Source organism: Mus caroli, unplaced genomic scaffold, assembly GCF_978045245.1.
Source record: "Mus caroli unplaced genomic scaffold, Mus_caroli_1 scaffold_20, whole genome shotgun sequence".
Lineage (NCBI taxonomy): Eukaryota > Metazoa > Chordata > Mammalia > Rodentia > Muridae > Mus > Mus caroli.
The window spans coordinates 34452175-34467916 of NW_028227275.1; the positions used below are offsets into that span (position 1 = coordinate 34452175).

Below are 15742 nucleotides of genomic sequence, written 5' to 3' on the forward strand. Positions count from 1 at the left end.
CTAGAACTGGACAGAGCACCATTAGTGTGTGTTGGGGGGCAGGACTTAGAACAAAAGTGAACATAAAGGAAATAATAAGTTTACCGGAAGCCTCCTGTTCAGAGGCCAAGAGTATCTGCCTCCCAGTTAAACATCATGAAGGCCTGCACTGCTACTTGGCCTGAGAAGTAGAACTTATAAACGCTTCACATATGATTTGTGATGGTGACAAAAATCATACTGCACCTAAAGCTAATGTAAATTAACCCACCTAAGCCCTAGAAAAGCATTGACAACATATTCTCACAGTTATTCACTTTGGCTTGCCATTCAGCTCAAAGTCATATGTGTTTTAGGGAGTGCTTAGATGAAAATTTCTCTGCTCACTGGGCTTTCTGTGAACTCTCTTTCATCTTTCAATCAGGGAAACAAATTTAGGACATGCCTGAGCTGCTGCCCTGACTTTAAATAAACTGCCTTGGGACTGTCCTTGCCCAGAGTCAGATCTGGCAAAGGCTAGGAGGAAGCCTGGTGCAGGGCGAAGATAACAAACTGTGCTGCGGTGCTAATTACCCTCCCACCCCAACAACCCCCATGTGCTCCAAGCACTGCCTGAGCTGGACCCTCCCTTCACATTATCACTCCCACAGAACCCTGAGTTACCACCCTACAGAAGTCCATCTGGGATGCATTCTACTCCAAGCCAGTGAGGACCAACAATGTTCCCAAGCAAGGTGTTTTATCACAAAACCCGAAATGTGTAAGAGACCTCTTCAAATGCAGAAACAACACAGCTCTCTAATCTGGGACGTGGAGAATAGGGACCTGCAAAGGTGAACTCAGTTTTAAAATCCCCGTGAGTATACACCATTAGGCTGTTGGCCATAAATGAAACCAATGAATCAAGCCATCAAAAGCTAGTTTCCCAAGTGGGCATCATCCTGAAGTGTAACCATTCACACATGTTGTAGGCATGCCTGTCCTTCCCAGACCTGGAGGGCTCTTTTCCAAAGCAATCTTGTCTTAGGATGCTGACACTAATCAATGGTTTCTACTATGAAAATTTCATCTGTTCACTAATAAGTTGTTAAAAAGTATAAAATGCATGCCTTAACATCTGGATGGCACGCTTACCTGTACTGAGGAGTAAAACTCAACATTTAGGCTTCCACTCGGAGTGAACCAGGTTTAAGTATGTGATGGACAGTCTTACAGTACTGAGGACTGATCCAAGGACATGAACCTAACAAGCACATGTTAGGTGATCCTTTTTTTTTTTTTTTTTTTTTTTTTTTTTTTGGCTTTTTGAGACAGGGTTTCTCTGTATAGCCCTGGCTGTCCTGGAACTCACTTTGTAGGGCAGGCTGGCTTCAAACTCAGAAATCTTCCTGCCTCTGCCTGCCAAGTGCTGGGATTAAAGGCGTGCACTTGATCCTTCTATTACCAAACTATACCTCTAGGCCAACTTATCTTTGATATGCCCAATGTTCCCTGACTGACACAGTCATAATCTGAACTCAACAGTGAATCCCTGAAATGCATGACAGTAACCATTTAGGAACCAGTCTGTCATCAAGAGGTCCACCGAACCTTTCTGGGTTTCAATTCCTTGCCTACCACTGGATGCACACTAGAAAAGGACCTCTTGGTCTAGGTCAAAACAGGTATAGTGGTCTTCCCAAGGCTTATTGAAGCTTAGTCCCTGTGAGCTCAGATCTTCTTCTGATCTAAGATTGCCTGCATCTACCACCCCCATCTTTACTCTGTTTTTCCACCCTCTCATAAAATTTTATCTGTCACATGAAGTCAAGAGAGCTGGTTCTGATCTGTTACAGGGCTCAGCAATCCACTCAATTCCTGTGTTTAGATCTCAGGTACATTGTGGAAAACACCACTACTTACTGACTACTGATTTTTTTTTTTAATAGAATTTTGGACTTTGCTTAATGGCATCTCAGAGCAGAACAGCAAACCACAGAATAGCTGCAAATATTTGCCAAGCTATTATGTGTCCAGTTGTTTAAAAGCCTGAGGGCAGGAGAGGCTTTCCTACCAGACCTTCAATTTCCACAGGGATGGCTCATCTCCCAGTGGGATGGCAGGAACTGCAGTGTACCACATAAATGCACAAGCATCCCAAACAAGAAAGCCACAAGTGGAGAGCAAACACATAGAGAATCCCCCTCAGATAACCTGGGTACCAACACACTACAGCTCTTCTCAGCCATTTTTTAAAAACCCAATTTTAACCCCCAAATGCCAAATCCAGTATTTTGTTTTGTTTTTTAAAGAAGAGGGGATTATAATTACACCTTAATGGCTTTTAAACTCGGTTTTATTTCAGCCTCAACTTCTGGGGATTCCATTCATCAATTACAAACCCCAGACCATACTTAGATTAAGTAATTTGTTGTGAAAAGTTTCTAAGACAGTAGTGTTTGCACAAATGTAGAACATATAATGGTATAGGACTGAAGCTTACCCACCTAAAAATGCAGTACTCTTAAGATGCTGTAAATCACATAGAAGCATATCCTGACTATACCTGTCACAATGCCCCACAGGCCCCCAAACAACCAGTAAAATATCACGATTCATATGAAGTTTCCCAAAAGTCCAGAAATAAATTGTGTGTTAAGGATGCCATTGGTGGAGAATTTGCCTGGCATACACAAAGCCCCAGGTTCTGTCCTTAGCTCCAGGTGTGATGATACACAGCTGTAATTCCAGTAAAGATATAAGCAGGCAGATTGTGAATTCTGGGCCTGTCTGGCATACATAAGGTTTTGTCTCCAAAAAGCAAACAAATAAAAAAAAAATGAGAATTTACATCCTTATCCAATACATCACTCTAGGTGATCATGTGAGAGAATTAATGAGATGGTTCTAGTCAATATTTAAAAACTTCATCATTTAGCTACTGGCTCCATCAGAGCCCTTAGACAAACTGCTGAAGTATAATTATTCAAGTATTTAAATTATATTTAAAAAAAAACTTAAGTACTTGAAAATGTGGATATATTCTGAACACTTTCAAGGAAAGGTACTAACAATAATATGGAAAATAATAAAGATATAATAAACAGTAAGGGAGACATAAAGTCTTTCAAACCCAGTTTGCGAGATCCTATTTAACTTGGTAGTAAATCTCTTAGGCAGAAAATGTGCTCTTTCACAAACTCTGGCAAGGCTTAGTATTAGACTCCTGTGTTCTCTAAGTAACACGAAGCCACAACTTTCTGTATAGAGAAAAACAAAGGCCTTACAACTTCCCAAACACTCTGCCAAATAAATTACCAACATCTGTACTATCTATACCCAATTACTTATGTAATGGCTCATAATTTTATTAACTAGTTAGATATTAAAAGTTACACACACACACATAGTTTTTCTGAACAATGACAGGGAAAAATAAATAACAAACAGTCTCCAAATCTAGCTTTTCATACGAGGGTCATTTGCTCATTTGCTCATTAGAAATTCCCACAGGGGGATCTGTGGATCATAGTTTTCTTCCTTCCACAGCATCTTAAGCAGAAACAGTTTGAATCCTAACTTCTGGTGGCCCAGGCTGGCTGGCCCTCCTTCACAATGCTGAGGACTGGGGAACAAGTCCTCAGCGTGGTGCCTGAGATAAGTCAGGAGTCTTCATGGCAGCATGTCAAAATGTCATAAATACTGATTTATTGTTTCTCTAGAGCAGCAGCAAGCTGCTGACCTAGGAGGGTTGACAAAGGCCTTTGTTTACAAAGGAAGACTTCTAAGGGAGGGAAGAACCTGGGACCCCTGGAGGACAGCACCACTTCCATAATTTATGAAACCTCTCTGTTTATGGTCCTCCAAAACACAGTGCGCCTTTAAAATGAAACGTCAAAATATTACATATTATACAGTATCCTAGACTATCCAAGCTGCCCCCTAGAAGAGAAAGATGCGCTTTTTACCTGCACATCTTTTACCCCACCTGCAGAAAGGTTTATTTTCAACTGACAAAGAAACAGAGCTTTAAATAACTACCTGCAAAGGGGTTACTTTCTAAGTATAATGTGTCAGAATACTTAAAAAAAAAATAATTCAAGCACTAACCATATAAGAGACACACTTTTATTGCTGTTAGTTCTAAGCCTCAAGTGTTGGCCAGAGCATTTTTTTCAAGAAACTTGATGAGAAATGTTAAAAAAAAAAAAAAAAAAAAAAACACTTTACAAAAGAACAGAAGCAAGATCTAAGGCTGCTTTGAACAGGCTCTGTGGTGGTTTCGGTGAGACACCAGAGTGCAGTCAGATCCAATGCTGGACTGTGAGTGATACAAGTCCTGAGAGAAAGGCTGCATGAGGTGGGCTCTCCCTCCCTTCCTGTCAAAGGTTCTGACATCCCCAAATCCTACCTCATTTAAAAAACATTCTCTACCAATATGGCCCCACTTTTAAAAGGCCTCAACAAAACCTAGATAGCACTCTATATCTATCTCTATCTCTACCTCTATCCTGTGGATTATTTTCCCCTCAACCTACCTTAACAACAGGTGTCTCTAAATCTCCCAGTTTTTCAGTAGTAAACATTTGAGATGAAAGGGACCATTTTGTTATTTTATTCTTAAGGTTTTCTTTTTTTCTTAAGACGTATCCTAGAGTATATTGACTGTACAAGACAATGCGTTTCCTTATGGCATTTTCACACAAGTTCACGGCACACTTTAACCCAATTACCTTCTTGTCCTTAGTCCCTAGTCCCCCAACCCCACTTTGGGCTCCCTTCCTCAACTATCCAAATGTAGTATTTTAAAAACCAGTCAGCAAGCCGGGAGGAATAAAAGGGCAATTAGATTCTGAAAAGAAAAAAGTGTGCCTTCATTTGCATAATAATGCCACCTAAGAAACAACCCAGTCACGCCTCCTAACCTTTCAACTGTGTGTACTTAGACTTCCATCCCTAAGCCTGACAAGTCCCCCGGTAGGGTAGGGATCAGCTTCAGGTAAAGTCTCACAAATTGGAGGAAAACCTTGCTGGAGACACTAGACTGTGCGTTTGTAAGTATATGCACACATAACACGACCATGACATTTTATACTAGACGAGTTCTCACTGTTTTCTGAGTCGTGGAAAGGATTTTTGTGCTATCCAAACCGAAGAAAGTCTCAAACCATCTTAGGTGTTCCCACCAGCAAGGCAAGCAAGCCAGGTGAAAAGAAGTCTGAAGATTAACTGAAACTTCAAACAGCACCACAAGGCACAAAGAACAAACGTGAGTACTTAACGTCTTCCTTATGTTCCATTGTTAAACATACAAAGGAATCTGTGTCAACGAGATGACTAAAAAGGACACAATGATGACACCTCTATAAAACAGTGCTAACTCCGGTCACTCTGCTGTTTTTCAAAAGCACCAACCTCCACTGCACTGGGGAGGAGGGGATAAAGGAGACAGCCTGGCAAAACTCCCCAAAAGTTATATAAACAAAGGAGGGAGAAGCCCAGTGTGGGCTTCGCACCCATGTGCCACTAAAATTACATAACACCCGGTGCAGACACTGAATGAGGAATGATTCTGCACTACGCCCTCTCTCTCTCCCCTCCTACACCTTCCTCCTTCGCTTTAAACACCCCCAAGGGCCCCCGCGAGAGAGTGGACCGCTTGGGGTGTTTATTTTCTTCGTGGAGTAAATCCTGCGAGAGTTGGAAGCACGTTTAGGCCCGAAGTTTGAACATGCAACAGCCGCAGGGCACAGCGACTCACTCTCTCCGGACCTGGAGCAGAAAGAACTGACCACGCCAGCCACCCGCGAGGCCTCCATCTCCCCCGCGCAGTGCCTCCCGCTGGAAAGTTTTCCCTGCAATCGATTGCCTGCCTGACTTTGCACGGAAGGAGAGCCAAAGATTGGGGGGGGGGGGTCGGCAGAGAAAGACCTAGAAAGCTCAGCGGGTGGCGGCGGCGGCGACAGCGGGAGGAGCCGGCTCCTTACCTGGGCGACGCTGAACGGCCAGGGCTCTCGGGCTGGCGCCGCCCGGGGCTGCGAGAGAGCGGTGTGCACAGCGCGGCTTAGGCCGGCGCCCGCGGCCCGGCCCCCGCCACCTCCTCTTCCTCCCTCGCGCGCGTCATGTCACGGCGATCAAACACGTCTGTGCGCTTCGCCGCGGTGACTTCCTGATTCTCCGCCGCTCGCGCGCGCCACGCACTCGCCCTCGCCGCCGCACGCACCGCCACCGCCTCCCGCCGCCAGACCCAGCCGGCTCTGCGTCCGGCTCCAGGGACTGCTCCGGCTAGAGACGCAGCCCGCGCAGCTCGTCACTCACTGGTCCCTAGCGCACTGCACACTCATGCCAGCCCGCCGCCCCCTCCAGCCCCTCCATCCGACTTGCAGCCCTGCCAAACTTTTTTTTTCCGGGTTGATTGGTGTCCAACTTCCCTCCGCCCCCATCCCCCAGGCAGCCCTACCAGCCCGGCGCTCACCACTATCCGCAGCGACTAGCAACCGGTATAAAAAAATAATAATGTAATCCAGGCCGCAGGGGTGAATGCAGACACCGGCACCCGGCGATCTCCTGCAGGTACCGGAAACCGGCGTGAGCGCCCGGGCCGGAGCGCGGGTGTCCCCTAGAGTCCTCACCACTGCGCCCCGCCCGGAGCGGTGTCACTGCGTCCAGGCTGCGCGGCCTGGTGCGGGGCACCGGGGGGCACTGTGCTGGTGTGCGCTTGGTGGCTGGAGGGCGCCCAGGGGCTGGCGCGCTGGACCGGTGATTTGGGGAAGTACATCGCGACACCTATGCAGATGGCGTGGCCCTGTTTTGCAACGCCAACGGGAGGGGAGGCAGCCCAGCGATGGGGGAGGAGGAGGAGGAGGAGGCAAGGGAAGGGGTGAACTATGTTGGGATGGGAATAAAGCAAACTCGAAAGCAGGGAGCAAGAAGGAAGGGGTGAGTGTCATCGCTAGGAGGAGGCTCCCACCGGCTCTCCCCGCCTCCCTCCTTCGCCACCCCCTGTTTCCTTCCCACCGCAGCCCTTTCCCTTCCCGGGCGAACACCACGGCCGCTGTCCGGGTGCGTGCGGGTCCTGTTGTGACAGTCAGACAGAGAGGATTATCCGGATCATGGCCTCCCCAGCCCTCAGCCGCCGTGGCTCTCCCGGGTCCCTGTGCGCCCCTGACACTCAGACCATCCCAGGCGCCCCGCGTCTGCAGCTTCCTCGGCGCTAGCCAAGGAAAGACACCAAGCAAAAGAAAACAAACCCAGAAAGGGGAGGGGAGGCTAACTGAGCCTAGTGGACACCTCGGACCTCTTTCCTTGGGGCTTCCTTCCACCCTCTGTAATGAGACCCGGGCTGGACACCCCGAACTTCAACATCCCAGCCCGCGCTGCCTCTAGGTACCAGACAAGAAGGTCCGCGGTGCCACGGCCATAGCCCCCGGGGCAACCCTTTCACCTAAAGGCCTGTCACCAATCAACATTCCCTTCCCTACCCTAGGGAACCCCGGGAGTGGAGGTGACACCTCGGAGCCCCAAGGCTCCAACCCTGTGGTAGTGGCCGCCGCCCGCTCAGTGCGCCAGCCCAGACTACTACCGCCAAGATCTGCTCTCGTCCCCGCAGCCAGAGCCCTTTAAACAAGTCCCCGGGAGGCGAATAGCAGCCGTGTTGGTTGGCGCCCTGCCGCTAGCCCGGGCTCCTCACCCTCCTTTCCTGTTCCCTTCCAACTCTAATGGGGAGGATGGCTCGGGGTGAACTGTCGCGTTTCCAGTCCCCCGCCTCCCAACCCCTCCGCCCCCCCCCCCGGCCCGGATTTCCAAAATCCCCCTCTCCTCCTGCCACCAGCCCTCCCCACCTCTGCTTTTTAGGGGATGGGGGGGGGGTGCAACCTGGCCGAGAGTGTGTTGCAACCCTGAGTTGGCAGCGCATCACTGTCAACCTGCCCAGGGTCAAGGCTGTGACATGTTGGGATTTCTTCTCCTTGCCCCCTCGAAGTAGTAATTATTACTGTTATTATTAGAAAGGCGAGGTTCGGTTGAAACTTTGTTTCTTCTATCGCCACCCGGGAGCTGTGGTTAGAGCATTCCACCTGAGGCCCGCGGGGAAGAGGCGGGCTTTTTTGTTGTTGTAGCGGTTGGCCCGCCTGTTTGTTTTGGTCTTCCAGCATGCACAATAAATAATGATTAGGATAAGGATGCATAATCCGGGGCGAAGGCGGCGCGGTGCCCGAGGGGTTCGGCGGCGGCTGCGGCTGCTGAAAGGCCGGAGCCGGGGAGAGAAGAGAAAGGAGTTGTAAGTTATATTTACCTTGCTCGCGAGCAGTGTGCTGGCTGAATCTTCCCTCTCTGAGTCACCCAGAGTACAGAAACAGAGGGAGCGAGGACTAGATTATGAATATGACTTCATTGATGACAGCCGTCCCCTCCTCTTCCTAAACTCGGGCTCCGCCCCGCGTCCCACCCTCGCCGCCTCCACGGGCGCCGGAAGACGCGCCGCAGTTGGCCCCGCGAGCCGCTCCTCCCTGCCCGGCCCGGCGCGGGTTGGTGGGACGCTCCTGTCACTCGCCCTGCTCAGCGACTCCGGGAGCGCGCGGGGGGAGCAGGGGGCGGTGTGCAAGAATGTGGATCTAGACAGCTCTACTGTATGCGTGGATCTGTGTGTGTCTGCGAGGCGCCGGCTCTCCGCCGTGTTTGTGCCTGGAGCAGAGAAACTGCGCAGGACAAGCAACCAGCCCGCAGCCCTGCTGGACTCGGGAGCCGCACATCCTTTGGCTGGCAGAAGCCTTCCGAGCTTCTCCGAGGAGGCTGGGGGAACCCCCGAAGCGAAGGGGAGGGCAGCCGTAGTAATCGAGCGTAGTAGTTCGGGGGAATGTGGAGACCGTGCTGGAATTTAAGTGTGCCTGCGCCTGCCAGCTCGAGCCTGCAGAGAGAAAGGGAGGGGACGGCGGGGGCAGGGCTCCGGGTGGCACCAAAGCTGTTTGTGGCAGTGTTGGCCGCGGGGGTGGGGGTGGGAGGGAATGGGCATTATCATAGGAGCTGAAACTTTTTCGACCCCCGCCTCCTCCCCGTTTCTCTCAAGGCTGTCATAAATTTGCGTTCTTCCCACCCATCCCCAACCCCCAGTGAAAAGGGAGGCGGCACAAAGAGCGAGCTTGCCAAATCTGTCTCATCCCTAAAGGACTGCAAGCTTCCAAATGCCAGAGAAGAGAAACAGCTGAGAGGCCGGCCTCCTAGTAAATAAATAAACCCAGATAAACCCGCCTAACCCCTCTGTTTACTTCGGAAAGGCACGAAGCACTTTCACCTCCCCTCACCTGTCATCTTCGAATAAAATATACATTAAAATGTGGGAGGAGAGAACGACCCGCGAGGGTAGGGCGGGAGAGTCAGGGGGCAGCTGAACCTTGGGATCTGCTTTTGATTTAAAAAGGGAAATAAATCTCAATCTCTACAGACCGAAGTCTCCTCTCTCTTCCACCCCACATTTAAGACCAATTAAGGCTACAAACTGCAATTTGCCTGCACGTAGTGGTTTGGAGAGCTAGTGTTTCAGTTTTCCTTGAAATACAGTATGTCTGCCGGACCCTAGGTCACTATTTGGTGAGGCGGTTTTATTTTTAGTTTTATGAAGTGTGAAAGAATGTTAGGAGATTTTAAATCAGAGGCCTATTATATTAGACTCAGATTAATGTAGGTGCTTGACTCTTAAAATTAAAACTGCTCCTATGTGGTCATGTTATGAAAAGTATGATTTATTCCTTATTTTGCAATGTAATGGCGTAAATTAGTCATTCAAAGTGCACTGTGACTATTTGGTTGAGGATCCCTCCCACCCTAGGGTAAAATCCTATTTTAAGATGGTTTATACTTTTACAGAATTGACTGTGAGAGCCACTGGGTGTGAAGTGCCATTCTAAGGATGCTCAGGCTTAGATACTGGGTATGTTGATGACAAGGAGCAAAGGGAACAAATGTCAGATTCCTGTGTGCTCATTAGGAAGAGTTTACATCACTGGCCCAGGCCTGGGAGGAAGCCCTACCAAGGCTCCACTGCATGGAGCAGGCAAGCAGGGAGAGCAATCACACAAACCTAGAGTTTTATAGTTTTCCAAGGTGCTGTTACTTGCTTGTTAAATTTGGCTTCCATGTTTTCTGTGTATCCCATGGCAAACTTCTAAACCAAACAAAAGGGACTAGAATATAGTGTGCCTCCCTGGAGGTTGTAAGAAATTGTTTCTCTGCCTGAGGATAGGCCAGTATAACAGTAACTGGGAATATATTCTAAGAAACGCTAAGTCCAACTAATAGTGTAGTAAATGCATAATCTAAATACTAGCTTCTAACTGCCTAATAGGTTTCAGCTTTACCAGAATATAGCCAGAAACCTAATTGTGTATAATAAAAGGCTTTAACTTATAAAGATAAGCATTCATTAACAAGGATTAGGTTTTAAATTTGTTTCCTTCACATGTCAACTTCACAGCCCAGGTTTAACAATTTGATGATATCACAAGATATGTGTGTGTGTGTGTGTGTGTTTCTATGTGCGCATCTCTTGTCTTTCTTTCTGTATGTCTATTTCTTACTGTCTATTTCTCTCTGTGTGTGTCTCCCTCTGTGTCTGTCTCTCTCTGACTTTGTCTCTGTCTATGTGTGTGTGTCTTGTGTGTGTGTGTATGTATGTGTGTCTTATGTGTGTGTCTTGTGTGTATGTGTGTTTGTACGTATGTGTCTGCACACTTGTGCATTTCTGTGTCTTTCTGTATGTCTATTTCTTTCTATTTCTCTGTGTGTGTCTCTCTGTATCTCTGTGTCTGTCTGTCTGTCTCTCTGTGTGTGTGTGCATCTCTGTGTCTTTCCCTCTGTGTATCTATTTTTCTCTATTTCTCTGTCTCTTTCTCTGTGTGTATCTCTCCATCTCTCTATCTCTGGCTGACTCTCTCTGTGTCTATCTTTGACTCTGTGTGTGTGTTTGTATTTCTCCCTGTTCATTTACCTGTGTATATATGTCTGTCTTTCTATGTTTCTCTCTTTTCCTCTTTTTCTCCCTCCCTCCTATCTTTCCTCCTTTCTCCCTCTCTCTGTCTCCCTCTCCCTCTCCCTGGCCCAAAGGGCTCTGGCATTTGTAGCCCCCTACCCCTGCCTCCTACAGGTGTGCCACACCATGACCAGTATGGCTTTGCCGTTATTCTCTCATTAATAAAATTTCACCTCCACTTGCCATAACAATTCTTAGAAAGAGAAACCTTCATCTCTATGACACAAAAGCCACTGGCCATTCCTTCTGGCATTTCGTCAGAGAGAAAGTAAAAAGAAGACCTTCCCTTTGTTGTGTGTGTGTGTGTGTGTGTGTTCTCCAGCTTACATAAAATTCTGATGCAGTACTTGAAGGGGTTGCTACCCATACCTGTACATGCTCAACCACCAGAATGAAAGTGCACGATCAGTGCTCGGGAATACAGATTAAATATAGATACTTGGCTCCCTTTCACCTCACATTGACCTAAGGATGCCTCACCCTCTCCTCTCCCTTCATTTCCCTCCTCTGAAGAATTGTCTTGTTTGTAGCTTGCACTGCAGCAAGTAAGAATTTCATAAAAGATTCTGAAGCTCGTGAGAAATAAAAGGCTGCAGCATTTGCTCCATAGGAAAAAACTGAGGGCAGCACATCCAGTACGTGCTTCATCTCTGTGGTGAAGCAAAACGTAACCATTGCTGATGCTGAGAAAGAAAAAGGAGAGGTTCTTTTGTTTTGTACAGAATCACAGGAAAGCAGCTCTGGTTAAGAGGGTAAAAGGACCCAGGGAAGCTGCACAGGATGCTGCAGTCCCTGGGAGCTTTGCTTTGGGGACTTCGATGAGTCATAATGTGTTCTCTGGAGTTGCCTTTTCTCTTTCTAGCTTGGTAGCAAGGGGTAGAAGTTGCTTTTTCATGTCTGCTTGGCCACATTTACTTGTTATGTAAGTCCTCTTTGGCAGATGAAGATGCCTCTATAGAGTACATAGTGGGCTTAAAAGCCGGTATCTGGTTGGAACGCCCTTGTAAAGGAAAACTGCATGCACAAAATTTAGAAGCTTTTACTCCCAACAAAGCATTAATGTGGACGGTATTGAGCTTCAGGCCAGAGCAGGTAAGGCCATTAGGGACTGGCTATGTCATATGTAGTAGTAGACACTGGACTTGAACAAATTGAATCCGCTGACATCTAATTTAGTGAAGGGTTTAGAATTAGCAAGAAAACTGATTACAGAACTAAACACTAGTCTCTCTCTTCTTCCCTAATAAACTATTTAAAAATATCTTGTCTCTCCATAATCATATCTCTAAAATGCCACCCTAATTTTTTTTATGATTGTAAAACTCTCTACTTTAAAATTATATGTATCCCCAATTCATCTTAGGATAAACTTCAAACTTAGCATAGCATTCAAAGCCCTGGAGGGACAGATGTCTACCAGGCTTGTTGACTTCCCCCCAATGCTACCCTGTGGGTGACCTGCTCTACCTGTAGGTTCCTATAGAGCTCTGTTGGTCATATTCCCCTCTCTGACATGCAGGCAGGCCTTAACTCCAGGTCCTCTAAGACTCACCTGTGACCCAACATCCAGAAAGTGGTCCTGGTGCCCTTGCAGACAGAAAAGCTGCAGGTCCCACTCTGCTCCCATAGCAACCAATGTGCACCTCCATTAGGGCACTTATGACTTTGATGCAGTAATTTGTTTGATATCACTCCACTAGTGCCCGGAGGGTATAGAATAAGTTCAATTCATGGTGGAAACCTCAGCAATTAGCTAGTTGCTTAGTACAGTGTATCAAATAACAACAAACAAACAACCTCCACTACTTTGTTGAATGAAAGGATGAGCAATAAATAATAAACTTACCCAATATTGAGAACTCAGCAGGTCTTCACCACCAGTAACTATGATGAACAATCTGCAACGTTTACAATCTTTGATAATTTTTAAGCAGGAAAGACTTTAAAATATCTGTTTGTTTGTTTGTTTAATTTTGTTTTGTTTGGAAGCTTGAAAGATAAGAAGCTGCACTTTGGTATGAAGAGCATTGATCAGAAGTTCTGTGAATATTTGAACCAGGCCAAAGGAAACGAGGGAGCTGGACACGCTAAGAGAATCAGCCGGTCCCGACAGCATTTCTCCTTTAAACCACAGGCCAGAAGGTAGGCCTGTATCTTCACACATATCCTTTCTTCCCTTTAGCCAAATAAGATACGCGACACTAGTCTCACTTTCTAGTCCATACGACAAGACAGCTAAGTAATGTTCTTAAACTGTGTTCCCCACGTTGGAGAAAGCAAGGCAATTGATTGATATGAGAAGAATACTAGAAACCCTGTTTTTGCTTCCTGACCTTAAAACATTGCTGCTGCTACAAACCCCTCCAAAGTGAAAGGATTGTATGCCTAATATACTCGCAGACTGTAGAGTCTTTAGATGTCTCTGAAGTAAACTAGCCTTCTGCCATGCAGAAGAGCTGAAGAACCTTGAGAGCAGGGTTGTCCCAGGCAGGCATGGTGCTGACACCCTTCTGTTCCCTCATCGGCAGAGACAGCTCTTCAAGCACCATAGTGTCTCAGGCTTACAGGGTCTACCTTAAATGAATTCACAGTTGCCATTCCTCAGGGTCTACCTTAACTGAAATCACAGATGATATTCCTGTCTCCAATTTTAGCCAATCAGCCCTCTTATTTATGAAGCAACTGACTTAAAAAGAGTTCTGAAAAGAAATCAGAGGCTGAGGTGGCAATAAGGCAAGCACAGGTGAAAACCAGGCTCTAAATTGCTACTTTAGCCCCCAAGAATTCATTGCCAGCCATGCCGAGAAGTAAAACAATGAGGACCTAATTAGATCTTACAAAAAAATAGGTCAAAAATATCCACAATTACCCAAGACTGCTTGGGATGTGGGTTGATATTAACTATCGCTCATGATGAATTCTGACTTACACATTCAGTTTATATTGAGGCATTCATTATTGATAATATGATGTAATCATAATTAGCAAGATAATTAAGGTTTTTTTCTTCTCATCTTCATCTTACTCCTTCATCACTTCTGCTTTGTGATTCATAATGCACTTGATATATTATTAATACTGAACTCGAGTTTAATAATGAAATATACACATTGTACTTTATCTTACTTTCTTTTGAGGTCCAAGGGAAAGGCGATCAAACAACTTGGAGCTGACTAAATGATGAAGTCAGAAATTTTAACTCACCTTGGTAGCTCTCCAGACTCAAGCAATGCGTGTCCTCATGGAAAAACTGCCATTATTTGTCCTCAGTAGAAGGTTCTTGATCCATGCTGGAACACTGGTGGGGGTAGAATATGAGTCTTCTTCCAAACATTTACTGTACCAAATTATGTGGCCATGTTAGTGTGGATTTTAATTTGAATAATACTTCATTAATTCTCTGAGAGTTTTTTTTTACAATATATTTTGACAGTGTTCCCCCAACTCCTCCTATCCCCACCCTCTCCGTCCTCCTTGCCCTGCTGGGAGATTTGTTTCTTTCTTTTATGCTTTCCTGTGGAGTCTATTTTGTGCTGCCCAACTTCTCTTGGGAGTGGGGCCTGCCTTGGAGTTGTTTAATCTACCAGGCAATCACATCATTCAAAATTCCTGACTCTCTCATAGCAGCTATCAAATGCCAGTGACTCATCAACTCGAGGTGATAATTTGGTGCCCTCCTCCCTTCATCCCCTCTGTACTGGGATTTGTCTGGCTTGAGCTTACTAAGGGTCTGGTGGAGGCTGCCGCAGTCACTGTAAGTCCAGTTGTCCTGAAAACTACTGTTTCCTTGATGAGATCAACCACCTAGAAGTTTTACAATCTTTTGCCCCTTCGAGAATCCTCGAGGAGAGAGCTATTATAGAGATGTTGCATTTAGGCTAAGCATTCCACAGTCTCTTAGTCTCTGCATTTTGACCAGTTGAGGGTCTCCAAGAAGTTTCTCTTATGAGGGTTGGGAGATGAACTGACCTATGGGTATAGGAATAGGTCTCCTTTGTCCATTTAGCATAATATTAGTATTAGAATCTCCCCTAGGATCTATAACTTATTCACCTACAGGTTCTTGGTCCCTAAACAGTACCAGGGTACAGCTCCTACTTATGGAGGGGATCTATTCCTATCAGAACCTGATTAGTTATTCTCGAGTGTGCTATGGTTGCACCAACAGTGGGTATAGCTGAGCAAACCAGTCATTGTTATACCTTATGGGGTTCACTGCTGGGTGAAACCGATGACTGCTTTTCTACTCTGGAAATGTGATAGTACCTTCTGGCGTTATGAGAGTGGAGAGCATAGCTGAAGCTTCTAGGTCAGTGCCAGCTTGGCTATTCCATGTTGTATGATTTGAGTATGTGGTATCTTCAGCAGCGGGCTCTTATGGCCAAGTTCTGGAGGGTAACCAAGAGTACTGGAAATAGCCTGCAATACACTTGCGGGTATATGGGACACCATTGGCCAACAACTCAAAAAGGAATAACTCATTGCAAGTAGTGGGTGTTTTTTGTTTTGTTTTGTTTTGTTTTTGCTAGCATATGGTCTCTAGTTGGGGTATTTTTCTCCCTTTGTAGGCTAACTCTATTTAAATGTGTGTATGTATGTGTGTGTGTGTGTGTGTGTGTGTGTAGGAACGTAATATGCATTTTCTTCAATGAGTGCATCTGCTTCATTATACTCTCAAGGAGCTCTTCCCTCAAGAAGGTGGTAAGAATTACCAAGAAGCCTATGCAGCCTAAATGACCCATGATAATGTTATGATAAGAA

The 15742-nt window shown here is 46.4% G+C and overlaps 1 protein-coding gene and 1 long non-coding RNA gene across 5 annotated transcripts in view; one reads left to right on the forward strand and one right to left on the reverse strand.

Annotated features, from left to right (window-relative positions):
• Smarca2 (SWI/SNF related BAF chromatin remodeling complex subunit ATPase 2) overlaps positions 1-8398 on the reverse strand; it is a 171059-nt gene extending 162661 nt beyond the window's left edge. For 2 of the 4 annotated variants that reach the window (XM_021151584.3, XM_021151582.3), the window contains exon 1: positions 8252-8398. The gene's annotated coding sequence lies outside the window, so the exon portion shown is untranslated. Of the gene's footprint in view, positions 1-5945; positions 6212-6433; positions 6937-8251 lie in introns of those variants that run through there. The other 2 variants (XM_029472470.2, XM_021151583.3) reach the window with 2 other exon arrangements.
• Positions 6406-14331, forward strand: LOC147000157 (uncharacterized). The gene is made up of 3 exons (XR_015046188.1): positions 6406-6531; positions 12971-13123; positions 14119-14331. It is a non-coding gene; the product is annotated as an uncharacterized LOC147000157 (long non-coding RNA).
• The last annotated feature ends 1411 nt before the right edge of the window (positions 14332-15742 follow it).